The following is a 19,261-nucleotide window of genomic DNA, read 5'->3' as shown; positions in this document are numbered from 1 at the left end:
AAAAGTGGGTTGTGAGAGTGGTTTGAAGAATCAGGCATGTCTCCACAGGAACTCATGCTCTAACAGAGGGCCCAGAGCTTTGAAGTTCAGAGGGAAGGTATCCTGAAGCTCATGCTCTAAGCCTTCAAGAATCCATGTATAAGAATGAGCTGATTTTCTCTGAAAGGTGTGTGCAGTAGACAGAGAGGTGAAGGGAGAGGGAGTTTGTCTTTGAGTGTCCTGGGAAATCAAATCCTGTGAAGTCAGTCCAAACCTTATATAGCTTAGATCCTAGCTTCTGCCTCTATATCACTTTTCTCGTGACAAATATTGGCGTCCCCAAAAGCAGAAATATAAATTCACTGTAAGAGTGAGGCATGGTTCATGAAAGTCCAGTGCACACTTAATTGAGCATTCACTATGTGCTAGTCACGGCTGGACTCTAGGAATCAAAGCTGGACCAGACACTGTGTGTTCCAACTACCCGTGGCTGTCTCACAAACCACCCCACCATGTGTGGCTCACAACCACCACCATTCTGTTATGCTCATGATTCTGGGAGGCAAGAATTCAGTGAGAGCACAGAGGAGCAGCTCTAACAGCTTAAGAGGACTGCGATAGCCTGACTAGGGCTGTATGTCTGTGGCATAGTTCCTAGTTCTCCTTCAGATTCCTCAGCTTCGCGTGGCTCCTCAGGTGGTCTACAGGCAGTTAGGCTTCTTCTATGACCAGCCATGGATATATAGGGAAACAGAGAAGCACAGAAAGCAAAACCTGTCAGTCCTCTTGAAGACCAGATCCTAAAATGATAGAGCATCACTTCCACCATATGACATCTGAGTGAGGCAGGAAGGAACTGATGGCAGTTATCTTGTAGATGAGCTACCACACGGAGCCTGCCAGTGAGGCGATGATTAGTCTGGGAGTTCTATGAGGGCAAGGCCCCATCTGGCTAGTTTCCTGCCGCATACCCCAGGGATTGTTATATTTCCTGACACATAATGCACACAATAAATATTTATCAGCTTAGTGAAGAAAATGTGTCCAAGAAGACTCCAACCCAAAAGTATCCCTCAGCAAAACACGTGTGTGCCCTCAGAGAGATGTAACTTTAAGGAACACAAAGAAAATTGGGGTAGAAAAACTGGCCTCAATTCTCTAGTTTGGTATTTAGCAGAAAATAATCAAAGTTTCACATCATGTGGTTAGAAATGACCTTGACAATCATCTAAATTCTAGCACTCCAACACAATCCCTAAAATATGAAACAAAAGTGCTATTTCCATTGATTTCACAGTAGTCCTGTCAGGGCTTATGCTCCACTCCTGCTGAGATGAACTGGGTGGCACAGAAATAGGGTTCCCTTCATCCCTCTCACCCCTCAAGATCCAGTCAGAGCCAGCCCTAAGCAGACAAAAGCATGGGTCTCACCCTGGGCTTGTTAAGCCTTCTAGATGCCAGAGGTGACTCTCAAGCAGAAGACCCCAAGCTCCATCTCACCACTAATAGGAAATGGCTGCTTCCTGTTTCAGGAAGGAGACAGAACACCCAGGAAGAGCAAACTTCCAACAGCCCACCTGAGATTCCCCTTTGTCTTCACAGTGTAACCTCCTTCAGGCCTGGAGATCAGGGGGTGGTCTGGGTTGCCTGGTCGTGTCTTCAGTGTATATATGATATCCTGAATGCTTGTCAAGATCTCTTAAAAATAATAAAAGCCAGCATTGATTGAGTACTCAACATTGTGCAAATCTCTATTCATAAACGATCTTCCTGAAGCACTATTTTGTATCCATTTTACAAATGGGGAAACTGAGGTTTAGAAAATTGTTCCACTAACTGAGCTGGTAGATGGCAGAGGTAATATTTGAATAGGGGCAATCTGAATTCAGAGTGTATCCTCTTTAACCGTCTTCTTACCCACACGATCCTTCCTCTCCTTCCTCCCTAAGGTAGGTGAGCACTACGTTGCTTGATGGTTGGGACCACTATCAAATAGAGACCCAACTGGGCACTTGGAATTAGGGCTGATATTCAGGATTTAGAGTTCATGATGAATCAGGCCCCTGGGTTAATGAGATCCCACAGAGGCTCCTGAACATCTCTGGCCTTCCAGGTGGTCTGGCCAATCCTCTCTGAGGTGGCACCTCTTTTTAGCTAAGAGGATACATAATGATGCTCCTTACTGCTCCTGTAGAAGAGTGTATTCCCCCAGAAAGTTAACATCCACGTGAGAAGGGAAAATTCAGCTCCCTGCCAAAAAGTCCACCCTGGCTTCTTTTCCATCACTGTACTTTAACAAATCCACCATAGGCTTTCTTTTTACCCTGTCAGAAAGCCAAGAGTGGCATTTCAAAGGACACGTTTACCCCCTAGCAATTTTTCTCCTCCACCACCATGTGCTTTCTTCTCATAAAATCAGACCAGACAATGAAGCCATAAACCCAGCTGGTAAGATTGATGTCCTAGTTCTCCTGCCTCCCTCCGGTGGGTATGGCTCAGGACCTGCGCACTGTGAACAATAAACATTTCTGTGAAAATGCTTCAAGATAGAGACCATCACAATTTAATAATAACAACAAGTCAAGGTTTTAACTGATATAGCAGAGGGGTGAGTTTGAGAGAACATATGGCATATAAATAACGAACTGGACAGAGCTGCAAGGAAAAATCTCGACCTCGGGTTTCTGGAAAGCTCTACCTTACTGTTCGCCCACATCTGGAGCACATACACCGGGAATGGACTGCTCCTGTGAAATGTAACCAAACAAATCAACTGCTCTGCTCCTTATTTCAGACACTTGCATTTTTACAATGAATGGGAAATCTATGGCAATCACTGTTAGATCATTTACGATTAAAAAATCAGCAGGTAGACAGATTATAGAAAATAAAACAGAGTTTCATATATTCTGCAAACTTATCGTCTCCATCAAAAATGAGCTGCTAAAATAAACCCCAGAAGTTTTATATTTTTGTCTGCCACCTTTTGTTTTCTTACCCTTATAAGGACAGAATTCCAGTGGGCCTTAACACAAGCTGACTCCACCACACTCGAGATACGGCAATTTTATGAGAAATTAAAAGCCATTTGTGGGTATCTCATTCCCTCTATTTTCTGTGACAATTGGCCAATGAACTTTTCCATTCCCCAGATTCCAAAAGTGAAAAATACAGAGTTGACATGTGTTAATCATCAAAACAAAAATACGAACATTGTAGCACTTCTAGTGGTAGAGGGTCACTTATCAACCAAAAAAGGATCTGCTCACTGCTTGAAATGAAAAACAAACACCCCCTTCATTGTTTTCCTTTAATTTCCCCACAGAATTTAAACACACATCCCTGTTTTTAGAACATGAGCTTCATGTTCCTCGTCCATGAGATGAAAATGTGGAATGGATGATCTCCCAGCTGCCTTCCCAGTTCAAACAAATTCTATTATATTAAATACACACACACACACACACACACACACACACACACACACACACACACATATATATATATATATAATATGTAAATATATATGTACATATGTGTGTATAATATGCTGACACGTCAGGATAATTTTAAAATAAAAATGTATTTTTCTATGCATCTGACATGCATTTAGCCTCTCTCAGCCTCAGTCTCTGAATCTGGACCAAAAAAAAAAGTAAAGACCTGGAATCATGGGTGGAAACTGGATTTCAATTTGCTTGCCAAATCTTATCCTTTGCCAGAATCATTATGTTGGAAAGCATTGGTGAAGCTATGCCGGGGCTCAGCATAAAAGAGTGCTTATATTTATAATGAGTATTTATAATGAGTATTTATATATAGTGAGCATTTATAATGAGTAATTATAATAAGTTATAACACAAGGCAGATCATACATGAGATTTCCATAGCTCTCAATAAGCCTATTAAATCTAAACCCTATTCCCTTTTTGGGAGAGTTGGTGTGAAGATAAAAGGAAAGTTTGGAGTCTACCCATTGGGATTTCACAGCCAAAGAAACAAAGGTCCAAAGAGATGAAATTATTTGCCTGTGGTTAAAATTTGAACCCCAGAATTCTGAGTCCAGATCCATTATACTATACCACATGACCTTCCTTAAATTCCATCAGGCTCTATGCAAGGGAGTGTCTTACCTGTGATAAGTGAATCAGTCAGGGTCCAGCAGGGAGTAAGGAACCTCTCCTCTCCAGATATTTTCAACGGAGTAAAACTTATTTAGGGGATAAGTTACTCAGATAGTTAAAGAGCTAAGGAGTAAAAGAGGTGAAGCAAAGCAGGGATTCGTAACAGAAAGTTGTTATCAACCTTGGATGAAAGAACACAGATATGTTGTTCCCAGAAACTTCCCAGAGGCTATCTGGAAAGAGCTGGAACAATGGAGGAAGAAACTGTGGGAGCTAGAACCATGGAAGAGATGTAGCCAATGATAGAACATGAGGGCAAAGAGAGAGAAAATGCCCTGTCTTCTCCTCCTCCCCCACCTCCAGCCTTCTGCTACTGCCTCCATGGACCAAATCTACTTAGAAGCCTAGGAGAGCCTAAGAAACACAGTTGTAAGAAATGACAGGCACAGATGAAATAATATATAGAGTGACAAGGATATAAAGATAGATATGATTTCAGGCCTTGTGGTGAAACTGAAAGGCTATATCCATAACCTAAGGATATGCCCAATTGTTCCTACCTAATCTATTTAATTTATTCCTACATAACATCTCCCCTCTCACAAATGGAGTGAGAAAAGGTCACTTCTTTATACCTGAGTCTTTTGACTCTAGACTCATGGTCAAGGGGCAGAGATTAGTATAGAGCAGTCTTGATGGAATTTTGCACTGAAGCCAAAGTAAAAACAATCTTCTATTCAGGTCACTCCAACTCTTGTGTGAAATTTTAAGACCTTGAAAGGAAAAGGAAATTACCAGAAAGGGAGGCCCAGGAAAATTAGCTCTCCTCAGAGACCTGCAAGTTAAATAAAGATGTCTTTAAGCTATAGGCTGGAGATGGTTCTATAGCTGCAGGATCCCTGACTTTAGGATCTAACCCAACAATTTGTTAACTGGTTCTGGCTGTCCACAACAAAACTGCTTTGAGACTCCTGTTAAAGACCTAAACTAAGACCCTGCAGGTGACCCATGGAATTAGCAAATCTAGAGACAGAGATCTATTGTGTTTTTGGAAGTCTCTCTAAGATATTTGGGGAATAAGGGTTTCTGGACAAGGAAATCCTTGGTATCAACAAGAAATTTAGGATGTGGCTGCCAGTATTCCTTCCCAAGTGTGCTAGTGATACTCTTTAATAATGCATGCCATCTATAGGTGCCAAGAATGTGGCTCTGTTTGATAATCCACTAAAGGCCTTCTGACTGCTCCAACCTGTTCCTTGGAATATGTTCCACCTCTGGACTGTGTATTTATAGTTCTCTCTTCCTTTTACTCTTCCATAGAGAAAAAGTCAGAGGCCTGACCATTCAGAAAGCTTGCTTTCCTCTCTACTTCAGTTCTCCCCCCTCCGCTCCCCCAATTCTCTCTTGTTTTGGTCCCACACTGAACTCCTATCCTGAAGCTGGAGGCCCCCAAGCTGCCAGCTCCTCTTGTTCCCCATGTCACTCTGAAATGGCAATGTCATAGATACAGCTGCCCCAGCTGTGGGTCTGGGAGGCTTGCCTGTCACAGGTTCTGGGGGCTCTGGCCCCTCTGGGGGTGAATGGGACTGAAAGGCCCTGAGGACTGTGCCATGTTGCACCTGATCCTGGGAGATGAACATTCTCCCCAGAGGTAAAGCCTGAAGGATTGCACTCCACGGATTTACAGCCTCTCTTTTTTATCATCAAGTGGGAGGCGATGGTCTGGGTGCAGCATTGACATTTGTTCTGGTAGAACAGTGTTTCTTTCCCTTTAAACAATCTACAGGGGCCACCTTCCTGGAGATGAAAGATGAAAAGACGGTGAGATTACCTGCCAGGAACATTTAGGCTTTAATGATTTTCACATGAGCATTCCCAGAGATACCGTACAGCAACCAAGTCACAGGACGCTGTTCTAATAAAATTAAAATTACTAAAATAAACTGCCGGGCATCTGGAAAGCACCAAGAACACCACACAGTATATAAACTGACATCCAAACATTGTATACCTACATGGTGCTTGAGTTACAACAAAGACGTGATGCATGCTAAAGCCTTATTTTTTTCCATTTTAATATCTTTGTAAGTAGATTTTAATCACTAGGAACCCAAATCATATTCAATATCAATATCCTTTATGTTGCCCATGATTTATAGTTTCTGTGCATCCAATTCTCAAGTTCACATTTACAATGCATTCTAGAACTACAAATATAAGAGAAGGACTAAACAAATGAAAAGTAAGAGTATTTAGGAATATTCAAATAAAAGGTTCCCCTCTTCCTTTTTATATCTAGCTGTGTTGGAGTCCATTAGAAACAGACTCGGGATAAGACTAAAGGTCTAAATATGAATACTTTGTGACTTTGTGAAAAGCAAGCTTTGTATAACACTATTTTTAAAATAAATATTAAATACCAAGTGACAGTTTGATTATGAATATTGATAATATAATATTTATTTTAAATATAATATATTCATCAGTACTCAACCCCAAGTAAAATTAAACTCATCAGGATCAGAATAACTGTTTGGTTTTGCAAAAGTCAAGGACCCTCGTTGGGTGGCTTAATGACTTCTTGTTTGGGTTCTGTTTGCATAAATTATCCATCAAGTGCAGCCATTACACCAGATGCAGCATGGCACTGTGGAGGAGTGAAAGCCCCATCAGGACCCCCATTAAAGGGAAATGTGATTGGAATGGAGTCATCATCCCGTGCCTGGTGATGGTCTGCTATCTCCATTCTCTACCCCTTTGCACCCATTCCAGACCTGGATTTTTAAAGGCAATGGCTGCAATCAAACAATAGACGTTGTAAATGACAGCCGCTCTGCCTGTAGCCAAATGTGATAAAGAAAGGGGAGAGAAACAATATAATGGGTTTCAAAGCAATCAGACGAGTCTCTGAGAATGCAGGTGCTGGGTAATGCTCTCTCCACCCATCTAGCAGTTTATGTACCACAAAAGAAATTCCTTTTCTTAATATCGACAGACATTCTTTCCACCTCATGGTGTTACTCCCCAATAAACTGGGGATGGATCAGACCCAAGTCATGCTGTGTGTAATACTAATTAAGGAAGACAGACAAAAATAATGGCATCCTGCTTCACATAGCATACTCATCACGCTCCAGTATGGACACATCCTGCAGCTATTCCAATGTAATTGTACCACTCAGCTCAGGAAAGCCTCTGAGACAACACAAAATAAAGTTGTAGAGCACCAGAGAAACCAAATAATAGGAAGAGAGAAACTTCCCAACTGAGTGATAAGATGTTGTGTGTCTGAGATGTGCAAAGCTGAGCATATGTTATATTGGAATAAAAAATGCAGGTGAATCCAAGGGGAGTGAGAAACTCAACCACTTCTCACTGCGATATAAAATAAAATTGCCTGCATACCTAGCGAGAGTTCTGGTTTGGATCACACACATTCAGCTCTGAAATAAGAAATTGAAGAACATTATCAAATGATGGTCATCACCATAAACTAGCCTTGGCTGAACCCGCCCTCAAGGCGGGGACACAATTACCCCAGCTTAAGCTTGTCACAAATGTTACATGCAAGACAGCATAACTATGCAAGATCCACACAGCTGGGGCTCAGAGCCTGGCTATAACTGGTTGAGATGGGTGTTTAATACACTAAACTGATAGCAAAAATGGCTGGGAGGTGATGTACTTAGTTATAAAGTATATCCTTAGGCCTGGTAATAGCTCATAATACAACCTTACAGATGGGTTCAAGTACATGAAAGGACACTGGACACACAGGTGACAGGAAACAGCTGTGCTCCATTTACAAAGAGGACAGGAAAAGAGGGAATAAAGTTTAAATTACAACAGGCAGGTGTGACTGGTATAAAAAGACAGAAATAAGGATGACCAGGTTATTAAAAGAAGTAAAACATTATAAGTGGCCCAAAGAGAGTGCAAGAGAAATGGACATTAAAATATTGAACATCAACATACATATACATGGTAAAATGACATGTTAATTAGAGCAATCAATCTGTACACAAATTTTTTTTTTCATAAAATATTATCTTGCACAACACGAAATTGCCATTCGGTAGACAGCCTCAGGTGGTTCAACCTAATATTTCTGCCTTAGATCAGAACCTTGAACAGCACCTACTACATATTAGGTGATCTATAAATATTTGTTGAATGAAAATGAATTTTCAAATATTTAAAATGAGAATGTTCATCTGAATGAGCAAGAGTTCTCGTTTGTTTTGCATATGGGGCAGTCTTCTGTGTAAATTTCTTTTTCTCATTTACATTGATTACTTTTCTATCAGAGATATCTCCTTGTAGTTCATTGTTGAAGTTATGATCACTATTTTCAGGAACTCTGAGCATTTATAGACACTGTTAATAACTACCTTCCTTACTCTTTTAGATTACCAACAATGATGGTTACAAAAATTCATCAAGTCCATGTTCTTTTCTAAACTCTTTGGATATTAATTGGAAAAACAGATGCCAGAGGATCCAATAATCATTGTTTACTTTTGAGTATTTTTGCTGGTTTTAAAATGATAAAGTAAAAAATGCTCATTATCATTGAAGAAGTTTTAATGAGTTTTGTACATCAAACTTGTTGAGATGGATGATAATTATTTAACATCTTACTATATGCCAATTCAATTCTTTCAGTTCTATAAGCCAAAACCCTTGCAGTGATCCCTTTCACTTTTTGTTTTGCTCACACCCCATATCCAATCTATCAGCAAATCTTGTAGCACTACCTGCAAATACATCCAGAATGCAGCCACTCCTCACCACATCTGCTATTCATCCCCACACAGAACCCCTCCAAAGCCAAGCCATGATCCTTTCTCACCTAGATTATTTTAAGAAATTCTAACTGGTCTCCCTATTTCTGTTCTTGCTTTCCTACACTCTTTTCTCCACAGAACAGAAAAAAATCATCACCCTCAAAAGCTTCCATTAACCCCCATTTCACTCAAAGTAAAAGCCAACATCTTAACACTGTTCTAAAAAGCCCTTTCCCATCTGCTCCATACATCCCACTATCCCCCTGGTTTTATCTCCTGCTACTTGCCCTCCTGACACTCTGCTCCAATCACACTAGCCTCCTCCAGATATTTACTCAAGTTTCACCTTCTCAGTGAGGCATTCCCCAGGCAGTCATCTAAGATGACAACCTACCCTCCATCAGCACTCCATTCTCCCTTCTCCTCTTGATCTTTTTCCCTTAGTCTCTGTAGTGGTTTTAGATACATGGAAAATTCTTTGGTATTCTTCCCTTCAAAAAGGGGAGCCTCATTACTCTCCTCTTGAGTATGGGCTTTACTTAGTGACTCACTTTTGACACATAGAATGTGGTAGAAATGATGGTGTATCGCTTCTAAGAATAGGTCTTTAAAAGGTATTGTGGCTTTCTCCTAACACACTCTCTCACTCTTCAATCACTTGCCCTGGGTTTGGAAGTCAGCGGCCATGTCATGAGGACACTCAAGCAACTCTATGGAGAGGCCCACATGGCCTCCTGCAACAGGCATAGGACTGAACCATCATGGAAGTGGATCCACCAGCCTCAGTTAAGCCTTTAAGTCATTACAGCCCCGGTGAAAATCTGACTATAATCTCATGAGAGATTTTGATCCAGAAACAACCAGCTAGGCCACTTCCAGATTCCTGACCAACAGTAACTATAAAAAAAAAAAAAACAACCTTTTTTTGTTGTTGTTTTAAGCCTTACAGTTTGGGGGTAATTTATTACATAGCAATAGATAATTAATATAGCCCTTATCACCATCTAACCTTATTATGTATCATATTTTTTGTATCATTGCTTATTGGCTATCTTCTGCAAGGAATGTAAGTTTTATGAAAGCAGAGATATTTGTCTATTTTGTTCATTACTGTAATCCTGCATCTAAAACAATTAAACGAATCAATATTTTATTTTTAATAACAACTAAGTGGGTATCCAAGACTCTCATACATTAGTAGGTCAGCAAAAATGCAAAACTCAAGATGGGGTCGGGGGGGGAGGGTTGAAGGCATGTGTTGGGAGTTGGGGACTGCCAGGGAGAGGTCAATGGGGGGAAAAAGGAGACTTATGTAATACATTAAACAATAAAGAACTTAGACTTAAAAAAATGCAAGACTCAGACATATACTTACAGTGACTGCAAGAATTTATATCACTTGAGTAAAGGCTGATAACTCTTGGTCATAAAGCGACACCTACCATAGATGTGTTGCAGAAATAATATATCCTGAATATAAAGAGTCTCCTATTTTCCTACTAAATACTGAAGCTGTGTTCTCACAGAAAAACAAAGCACCCAGTAGATAATTTGCTAGTTGTTGGTTCTTCTCCTGAACAGACAAAATCCTCAGCAGAGTTTCCTATAACCACAAATGTCCAGAATCCACATCCTAAAATCCTGATTCAGAAGATTTGTAGTGAGGCCTTGGCATCTGCTATAGACTGAATGTTTGTGCCCCTCCAAAATTCCTATGTTGAAACATAATCACCATGTGGTGGTATTTGAAGGAAAGGCCTCGGGGAAGTCATGAGGTCATGAGGGTAGAGTCCTTGTGAATGGGATTAGTGTCCTTATAAAAGATATACCAGAGAGTTTCCTTGTTCCTTCCACCATGTGAGGGCACAGCAAGAAGACAGCCATCTAGGAATAGGGCATTGTTCCTCACTAGGCAATGAATCTGCCAGCATCTTGATCTTGAACTTTCCAACCCCCAAAACTATGAGAAACAAATTTCTGTTGTTTATAAGCCACCCAGTCCATGGTGCTTTTGTTATAGCAGAGCAAAACAGTGTCTTAACTGCAAAAACAAAAAAAGACCTCTAGATTATCCAGTCTACAAGTACTGGAAGCTTTTCATATAAATTCATCAACTCTGAATCCCCCTTATACATTCATTCATTCATTCATTCATTCATTCATTCATTATGTATTAAGTTGTTGGACACTGAGTTAAACTCTGGAAAAATGAAGAGCATGAAGATCAGACACTCACCCAGTTGAGATGTCCAAGCCAGAAAGCTCGTCATTAAAATCCTAGCCCCAGTAGAACTTCCCCCACATACACACACCTTGGGATGGAGATAGATTGGGCATGCATCACCAAAAAAGATATGGGCTCTATGAGCAACTGACTGCAAGAGAGGGAGTGAGGTCATTCAAAGTGAACATGCAAAATGCAAAGGAGAAGAGTTAACCCCAAGGAACCCCAGAATGTGAGGACCACTGGAGGGAGAAGAGCCTGTGAAGGAGACTAAAGCACGGGTTCCCTAGAGCTAGAGGAAAGCCAGACAGTATAAAGACCTTAATTAGAAGATGTAGCATTCTTAAGCAAGAGGCATGGCCTAAGTCCTACATCTCTGTGACAGGAATGGTGCCCGACATGCTCAGATCTATAAACTTACCAAACTACAAAATCTTTCACCCAAACAAGGAATACCTCTATCCTAGTAACTCTAATAGTCTATTTAATCTTCAGCTAGTTAGTTTCCAGACCATGGTTCCAGTCCTGGTCCTGGAGTCTCAGAAAATCATTTCAATTGCTTATGGGTCTCTGTTTCCTTAGCTATTAAGTTACAGTGCAGGAATAAGTAATCTTTTAAGTTATTTTTTTCTTTTCCTAGCCTAATGTTCTGTTAAAATTATATATGTATACAGGTGTGTATATGTAACAATCAATTATCCAGTATGGTTCTCCAAGAAATGGAGAGCATTGTGTATAGGGAAGAAATTGTAACCTGACTTTATCGGTAAAGGAAGTAAACACTGGCAGGCATATGCTAATTTCCAGAGTAGTAGTTGACAGTGCTATCTTTCACTTGGAAAGTATTCCAATACCAACTGGATGAGTTAGAACAAATATCTCAGGGCATTCCAGCAGTGCCAGATTAGGCCCAGGAGTTTATTTGGGTTTTGCAATGCCCTGGGTTTCTAGGCAACTGATAGCACAGAGTGCTTACCCTCCCCTCCAATTGCTCACCAGCTCATCCTGGTGCCAGAAGGGTATCTGAAGACTCTAGACCCACATCAACAGTCCAACACAGGTCTCTACCTTCGGGCTTGATGAAGGCAGGAACATGAGTGATGCTGCTGCAGGTGGGAAGGTGAAGGCCAGGAGAAGTTGTAACTCTTTGTTCCCTCTGCCAACTAATTCCCAAGAAAGAATCATTTTAAAAAGAGATTTCTAGCCCTCACTCTTCTCCTTCTAGGGGAGCACAATTAGAGATTAAAAAAAGCAATGGCATAAGGGGGACCAGAGACTGTCATTCCCACCTTACTCTCTAAAGCAAGAGTTCTCAACCTTGGCACCATTAACATTTGGGGCTGGATAATTCTCTGCTGTGGGGCTGCCTTGGACATTGTCAGATGTTTAACAGCATGCCTGGCCTCTGCCACAAGATACCAGTAGCACTCCCTCCACAGTTGGGACAACCAAACTATTTCCAGACATTCCCAAATGTCCCCAAAATTACCCCCATTGAGAACTACTACTCAAAGGCTGCTCTCTCTCACACACACAAAAGGTCCCAGACAAACCCAGTTGGTTGAAGGCAACATTGCCCACCTTCCACAATGAAGCTGCAGTCAACACTACCTGCACTAATTGTGTGGTTTATGCAATTAAAAAAAAAAAAAGCTAACAAAACCTCTACAGACAATTCCACCATGCTCCATTCTCAAATCCTGCATGTTGGTATTAAAAGCCCCAGCTGATAGCCTTCCTTTGGGCAAACCCATGGTACAAGGTCAACCTTCTGTTCTCAGCCTCTGCTCCTCACCCTAGCCACTCAGGCTGGAAATACCCAAGTGGCTCTAAGGGGCTGCCAAAAACAGGCTGTATGTGGCAGTCAGTCCTTGTGAATGAGGGGCGGGCGGGGGGGGGGGGTGGGGCTGGGAAAGGAGGGTCTAGCAATCAGAAAAACAGGCTTGGAGCTCTACCTATATCATTCACTAGCTGTGTGACCTGGAGTGCACCACTTAAGCTTTCTAAGACTGTTTGCTCATTTACAATTGAGAGTAAGCTATCTACCTTGTCATTCTCAATGGATCATTGTGAAGCTCCCACTACAAGGTGTGAAACATCTGTAGAACACTACACAATGGTTAGGAATCACATGGTTATTGTTACATATGAGTATTATTGTTGCTGTTACAGCAGTCCATCTCTTTCATAACACACTCCACTGCCGGAATCTGGGAAAATGCTGTAAGACCAGTTTTCTCTCATTTTAGTGCTAACTTGACCAGAAGTCCTCTCTGCTTAATTTCACCAAAATGTGAAATATCTCCAAGCAATTTCCAACTCTGTACCTTTAGGATATACATCAGCTACCTAAATGGACCAAGATTCCTGCCCTCAAAGGCTTAATTTTTTAAGGGGGGAGGAGATGTAAACAATAAACAAACAAAAAGACTTAAATAAAAGTAAATGCCATAATATGTTAGAAGCTGATAAATGCTATGAAGGAAAAGGCAAGTAAAGGAAAAGGCATGGTGTGAATGTGTGTGTTGGGGTAGGGTGGTTTTCTGTTTAAACAGGGAAACAGCATTCCAGACCCAGGGAACAGCCAATGCAAAGACCCACGGGCTGGAGTAAACCTGGTACCTTCAAACATCAACAAGCAGAGACTATCATGACGGGAGCAGGGTAAACAAGAGGAAAAGGAGTAGGAAATGAGGGCCAATGGGCTGGAGGCATTTGATGAATGTGGTGGGAGTTCTGCTCCATACCAGCCACAGTGCTGCCAGGAGCTGGAAACCCACAACGGAGGCGTGCTACCAGAGGAGAGGGGCAAGGGGGCTCTGAGAGAGGTGGACTAAATTCAGTCCTTATTAAGGACTAGTTTAGGAGTAAGGGGGTCAGCAGTCCAGGACAGCCCTCTGTCGCATACAGATTGCTCAGGCATCTCAGATGCTCTCTGAGCCAACACCCCCCACAATCACCACCAGAAAATGGTGAGTGAACCCTCCTGTACATGGGACACCTGGGACCCACTAAGAAAGGTCATTGCCCCTGTTTTTTGTAGATGCTTAGCCTGGTAAAAAACAAATGCCAAAGGGTCTGGTTCAAGGAAAATGTGGAGCTGTAAGGCCAAGTTCGCCTTCATGATGTCGGTCAACTCACTCTTACGCCCTCTCCCCCAGGCAGGACTATGCTTCTGACTAATGGTGTGCCAGCAGTTTGCCCCTTGGCCCCCTCATTTATCCTCACTCCCTTCAGTCCTCCCCTTCCAGGAGTAAGTCGGGGTCCTAGACTATCAGTTTCATGTTGGATGCAGCTATCTCAGCCTTGCCTCTTCTTCCCCAAGTTATTTGCAAAAGAGGCACTTGCAGGAGCACACACAGTTGGCTTTGTGCCTGAGGGAGAGGCAGTCTAAAGCAGCAGGGGATGTGCCTCTTCCAATAAAAATTAATGGAACAAAAACCCCCTGTGTGCTGCCTGAGTTTCATCTCCCAGGGAGCTTACTCTCCATCTTCTTTCACCAAGCCCCCTCCTGGCTCTCTTGTCCCCTGCAGGTCTTTGACACAGGTCAAAGGCCATCATTAAAGAGAAGGAGGCCAGGGTAAATCAGGCCAGGAGGCTCACGCACACCCAATACACACATGCTTATATACACATGCAGACACGTGTGTGTATACATGCACTATAAACACAAACACACTCATATATGTGCATGCACATTTTGCACAAGCATGCACCTTTTCAGTTTCTATTTGCTATAAGTGAAATATTGGTGATCTCATGAGGGTGAGTTGGTGAAGGGAATTATACCATGAGGGCAGCAGGAAGAAATTATAGGAAAGGATGAAGGAGCCTATTAAGGGTTTACAAAAAAAGTTAAGAGCCTCTGGCTTCCGTTTTTTTGTTTGTTTGTTTGTTTTGTTTTCTTTGTTCTCATACACAAGTACTCCATGTGCACATTTTTGTTGTGAAGAGTTTAGGACAGTATGCTTATGTACAGAGCACTGCCTGCAAGAAGCCTTTGACCTTCTGGCTATAGCCCACAGCCTCAAAGTTTGGACTAGATTAATCTTCCGTTAATTTGGTTACTCTGGAAACCCTAAATCCCAGAATCTCCTTCCCTTGTGGTCCTGGGTTCAAGTCGGGGATTTTCCAAATCACTACACATGAATGCATCCATGGATACACATGTGCGTGCACACACACACACTCGTGCTTCAAAGTCTGCTGCTCAAGCTTAATATCCCTTTAAATATTTTCTTTCCCCAAACAGAACTAAGGTTCTAATAAAAATAATCCATATCAATAAATATAATTATGTGTGAGGAACTTTGTTAAATATTGTACATGTCTTATGTCATCTGAGGTAGGTATTACCCCCATTTTACAGATGAGGAAACTGAAGTTTGGAAAAGTTAAGCCAACTAGTGAGTTGCAGGGTAAGAATTTGAACTCATCTCTATGTGACCAGACAACTTTTAGCCACCACCCTGCCAGTTCATGAAACTTAAGGACACCCCTTCATTCACAGTAAGGTGTGCACTTCAGCTATACCCGTGGTCGGCAAATTGCGGCTCGCGAGCCACATGCGGCTCTTTGGCCCCTTGAGTGTGGCTCTTCCACAAAATAACATGGCCTGGGCGAGTCTATTTTGAAGAAGTGGCATTAGAAGAAGTTTAAGTTTAAAAAATTTGGCTCACAAAAGAAATTTCAGTTGTTGTGCTGTTGATATTTGGCTCTGTTGACTAATGTGTTTGCCGACCACTGAGCTATACTGTCTTGAGAGCAGCATTTCCTAAAGAAAAGGGCATTGGGTGTGAGAAAAGACCAGTAAGAGAGAGAGAAGATTGAAAAAAGAAGAGGTGGAGGGTATAAATCCCAAAATCATCAACTTCCCGGGCCAATGAAAAGGAGTCAGAGCTAGATTCTCTCAAAGAGGTATGGGAAGATGACCAGAGCAGGTGGAGGGTCAGCTTCCCCAGTCGGGGCAGCTCCCCCGGATCCTGTGTTAAGAGCAAGGCAGACACTGGAAGTGGTGGAAAGGCATCATTTCTATAGTCTCTCTTCTCCTGAAGTTTCTATCGATCCAGCATACATGGGCCTACCCTGTGACAGACTATTTCCCTACTGGAAAATAACCCCCACACAACTCGCTGATTTCAGAGATCAGTGACATTACAGATAGGGAAGGAGCACAGGGATGACAGGTGAGGAGGTACCAGCGTGGGGTCGGGTTACGGCAGACTATGGGGTGGTCAGAGAGACCGGTGCTAGAAAAGGAACAAGGCAGAGAGGCTTTGTGAGGAAGGACAAAGGATGCAGTAGGAAGTCTCAGGAACAGTGCAGCATACACGTGCAGACCCAACAAAGGCAGCGTGATGGGGGCTGGGAGACAGTCAGTTTCCAGTAGAGCAGAGCCTGTACAAAGTCCTCAGAAGAACCACAATCCCAAGGGGGCCCAGCCCCAAACACAGATCCTGCGACAATCCTTTAAGAAGTCTACCCTTGCTAGGAGGCCTGAAAAATCAATCCTTTCAGCGAGTTGTAACCACTCTGGGAAGTCCTGCTCATCTTGAGATAAAAAGGAAAGATGCCTCTGGGAATCAGTGATTAAGGAAAACTTCTCAGGAGTGTACCAGACTGGCATGGAGTGGGGTGGGCACAGCAGCACACTTCTAGGGAGGTGGCGATGAAAGTGGCTGGTGCCTTGTTTAACTGGATGTCCATCCTGTTGCTGTCCCCACCAGGGGTCTGATAAAGATGTTCTGTGTGTGCCAAGGGTCTCCTCGTCCCAGTAGAACCTGTGGATGCTGAGAGATGAGCCACTTCAGCCACAACTAATGACACTGTGCAAACTCAGAGTAAAAGACGTGATGGGGGCCAGGCCTGATGGAATGAGGAGCATTCAGATGGAGCTATTTATTGTACTGAAAACTTGAAAGCCACATAAATAGAACCACATGAATCTAACTGATGGCACAGCACTGGGTGGAATATTATACAGCCATTAAGCACGATAGCTATTAAGACTAAGTAGCAGTATGGAAAGATTTATCTTGTGCAACTGCCACTGGTGATTCCAAAGATGCTCTTTATTCATGTGGAGAGGTGAATAAAGAGATCACAAAATAGCAACAGTTGTGGGGGGATAGAATTATGAATGATTTTCCCCTCTACTTTCTACATTTTCTATCTGTTGATAGACTAGTTTTATGATCATGTAAAAAAGGTGAGAAAGGAAAGGGGTCTGACTAAAAATGGAGGTGCCTATGATGAAGCTATGTCACTACGCAGTATTGTTTCAAAGTGAGTGGGAGAACCAGACCCACCTCCCCACATACACACACAACCCAAACACATATATCATGCACATACAACACACACCATGCACACACATACTCTATACACACACACAAACGTATACCACACACACAATAAACGCTATACTAGTACAACACACACACACACACACACACACACACACACACACACCATAGAGGCACACTCATGTGCCTTCATCTCCATGTGCATTTCACATGGGTATCGGTTGACATAAGAGTCTTTTGTCAGGGATCCTGCTTAGCCGGGGAGCAAGGATACCTCTCTTTTTCGCCCTCAGGGGAAACTGAAGTTTGCTCTCCAAGCAGAGCATGCCATGAGTCAAATGGGATCCCTAAACCAGTCCCTATCTGCAGAATCTTGAGAGCAATGCCCTGGATGTGCCAACAGACAGACAAGTGGTGAGAAACCTGATAGAGACCTCCAGGACAGCCACATCCTTTGTTTGGGAAAGCTTAGGCCTCATCCATGCCATATAGAAACTTCCTCTAGTTTCTCTGGCACAGACCTGGCTCCCGCAGCTTTATGTGCTGATACATGTGAAGCCTGCCCATAACGGTCCTTCTCATTTACGATGCTAGTATCAGCCTCACTGGGTCTTCCAGCGTTCAACATTAGGCACGGTACATCGCGTGGATATAAATCAAATTAACATACACTGCCACTGCCCGGTGAGCAGCTGTATTCTCTTTGTTAATTTCATAGCTAAAATGAAATACTTTTCCATCACTAAACTGCAGCTCCAACAAGCGACTGTGATGGTTACCTGCCAGAATTAAGCCAGATGATGCCAGCCCTGTCTCCAAATGACAAATGCAAGCTGGATTGACAGAGTGACTGAGCAGTGGCTAATTGACACCAAAATATAACACTGGTGTTGATTCACATCTTTGAATTAAAAGTTCCTATAAATTCAGCATCATCAGTAAGTCTCTGCCTGGCCCGATGGTCAGAGCAGGGTGCGTTCACAACGTGTGGCCTGGTTGATTTGCTCGCTCACGGCCAAGGAGTCTCCACTGTCTCGTATGTGCCGGCCACACTGACACACGTGGAGTACCCACTGCACACAGTACACTTCACAGACCCTCTACGTGTCCCTTTTCCAAAACAGTCATCATCAGCATTATGAGCCCCCCATCCGTAGGAGAAAATTGAGACCAGACTCAGGAAGACTGTGACCCAGTGACACAATTAATAAATGACATGGCCAGGACTCAAACCAGGATCCGACTTACTCCCACACCTCTGCCCCTGTCTCTCTGTCCAGCTGGTGCTGGATGGCACAGTGCAGACCCACAACTGCTGGAAACAGCAAAACCACCGAGAGCACAGGCCTTGCTGCTGATGGATTAACAGTGGCATCTCCCCGCAGAACATGCATCATGGTTATTCTTAGCACACTGAGTGCCTGCCCTTAGGACCTCAGATGTCCTTTTCCCTGTCACGTGTGGTATAGACGGTCCATGTACAAGACCCAGGGTTACGAAGCGGCAAAGCTTCCACTCCACTGCCCTGTCAGCCCAGACGTCAGGACCATCCATTGCCTTCCATGAGCCTTAACACTTCACAGGCTGGTCCCACTTGTATGCACCCCCCTCAATTCTTGGTGGGCTTTAGGGGGGGCTCCCAGACCTGTGTAAACAGCTTCCACCCCAGTGCCAGTCAGAATAGGCTTTAATCTGTGTTCCATAACTGCTATGCTTTCTGTCTCCTAACTGGGCCTGCCTGCTATACCCATCACATTTCACAGCTCCTGGAATCTGCCTAATACCTGGGCCTCAACTCATGTGGCAATAGCACATAGAATCCTGTGCTAACGAGTGTTGATG

The sequence above is a fragment of the Cnephaeus nilssonii genome, assembly GCF_951640355.1.
Source record: "Cnephaeus nilssonii genome assembly, chromosome: 10".
Taxonomy (NCBI): Eukaryota; Metazoa; Chordata; class Mammalia; order Chiroptera; family Vespertilionidae; genus Cnephaeus; species Cnephaeus nilssonii.
Note: the sequence above shows the minus strand (reverse complement) of the source record.